The sequence below is a fragment of the Echeneis naucrates genome, chromosome 15, assembly GCF_900963305.1.
Source record: "Echeneis naucrates chromosome 15, fEcheNa1.1, whole genome shotgun sequence".
NCBI classification, from domain to species: domain Eukaryota; kingdom Metazoa; phylum Chordata; class Actinopteri; order Carangiformes; family Echeneidae; genus Echeneis; species Echeneis naucrates.
Window position 1 is genome coordinate 5,599,746 of NC_042525.1, and position 2,389 is coordinate 5,602,134.

The window sequence follows — 2,389 nt, forward strand, 5'->3', positions numbered from 1 at the left end:
ATTTAAGTTTGTTGGTGTGATGGGCATTTTATTCGATATATTTATAACAGATTTTTCTTTAAATCTCCCCTTTTTGTCTTCATTTAGAGTGTGCTGCGTTCCTATAAGAGTTCTGTTTGCTGCAGTTTTACTTAAATCACAGAAATGGGAAAGGATGCCTTTTTTTTTTTTTTTTCTTTAAAAAGACATGCTTGCAGGCATTAGCTCTCCAACGCTCCTTGCAAATATGTAAAACTTGTGTAGCAGCAGTATTTCTTTCCTGAAACTCCAGTGGGGGCAGGATAATACGCTGAACTTGAATGGCTCAGGAAAGCCAGCAGAGGGCAGTCAGGCATCTCTTTAACACCAACGCTGATTTATGATTTGTTAATGTGAACCAGAACATGAGCTGTCGCCTCCTCACCTGCTGCCTTGGGGCAGTTTTTGATGGAGGTCTCACAGTCTGCCTATAATGGTACACGCAGGACTTAACGTGCGCTCATTAGGACTGCAGTGCATTGCATTTATCGTCTGTTTAAATTCTATTGAAGCTGAACAGGTTTAGCTCAGACACTGAATGCTAGAAGTCTGGGAGTATTTAACAGCTCAGCAGTGACACGTTGACACAGTTTTACCCACAAAACAAAGCTAGGAAACGTCGCTGCATGTTGGCAGTGAAATCTAGGTTCATTGAAAGTATCAGGAATTAGTTTTTACTCAAACTGACATTAAACAGGCCTAGGTGACATTTGCTTCTTATTCCATCGCACTCGTAATGCATGACAGATGGCTTGATGAAGCACAGGCTCGCTGCGTTCAGTGGGAAAGAGAAAGCTTCTTTCCCATCCACAGCAGAGCAGCCAATTTACTGTTCATACAGTTCAAATGTATACACGCTCAGCTAATGTGCACATTTCTGTGCCTGCACATAAAGATGGTGTTGACCTGGTGGGGGGGGGGGTCTCTCCCCCTCCCAGCTCTGACAGCAGCTGAGCACAGCTCTGGTGCTAAACAAGCAATGAAACCTGACAGAGCATGCTTGCTGGGGTTTTGCATGGCTGGCCTGCTCTGTGTGTGGGGGGAGGGATTGGGAGCCTCCAGCCTACTGCAGAGCTGTTGGAGTACAATTTTCAGCGCTGAAACTTGAAACGTCTGGAGGTGTCGTTGCCTGGCTTCAGTTGTCTACAACAGCCCACATGGATCACAGGAGCCTTCACTGAGCTCAGGAAAAACAGTCATTGTTTAGTGCCGACGACGGTTCGTTCAACAGCTGATTGGCAGAAAGTTACTCTTTATTTTTAAGCAAAGAATTCATGTGTTAAATGACTTGTAACTAACACCGGCTCTGCCATCTCAAGTGTGGGAATGGCTGCCTCTGTTTTTTTTTTTTTAGTATTATTAAATAATTGACTTAATTTGTTTCTCTGGCTGCTGGACAGATGTCACCCTCAGCTGTGTGGAAAGTCGTTTTTTTTTTTCCTGGCACTGCATTGAGTTTAGCTGCTTTACAGTTGTTAACAGTTGCTTCTGGCTCTGCTGCAGCCTTGAGGACTGTCTCGTACTGGTCTTATGGTTTTTTTTCATTAAGGTCTTGATAAGCCGAGTTGGTATCAGTGGTATCAGCCACACTCACTCCATCACTGGATTCCCACCTTTCTCATGGCCTCGAGGGGACGTTGTGACTCACCTAATTGACAATCAGCTGCTTAATTATCCATGAAAATAACTAACAGCCTTAGTTTTGGAGAACTGGTGCTGCTGAAAAGCTGTCCAGAGAAAACTAAGCATCGCCAGAAAAGGCGAGTTTGATTTCTTCTGAATTCTAGTTTCCAAAATCATGACGAATCAGTTTGATTAATTTTTCACAAAGCTGGAAAACTATTAGCTAGAGAAAAGTTGACATCTTTAATCTGTGGATTTCACTGGACAGCAGGGTTGTGTTGCTGTGAAAGAACTCTGAGGAATACTGATGAGCGACCCTTCAATCTAATCAATGTCCAGCAATCACTCCTGCGAACTACTTCTTTCTGTCAGCTGCAATGTGAGTGAAAGTGCACACAGCTCATTTCAGGCAGATGCAGCACAGTGTGAAGGGGCTGCAGGACAATCTTTAAATGGGTAGCAGAGGCCTGCCCATCTTTTCCATTTCAATTAGACAAAACTGCTGAAAGCTCTTCGGCAACACACACACACAAAACCATGTGCCCAATCAGCCGGGCATTTTTGCCTAAAAATGTCTCATTACATATGACAGATGACTTCCTTCGTGCCCCACAGATTATTCTAGTTAATCCTCCGCTCTGCTTTTCTCTGAGTCAGGCTGTGAAAACGAGAACATGGCAGAACAATCCAACTTGCAATTCAAGCAGAACAGTCACCGTCAAAATAAATAAAGCTTCATTGGTTTCAT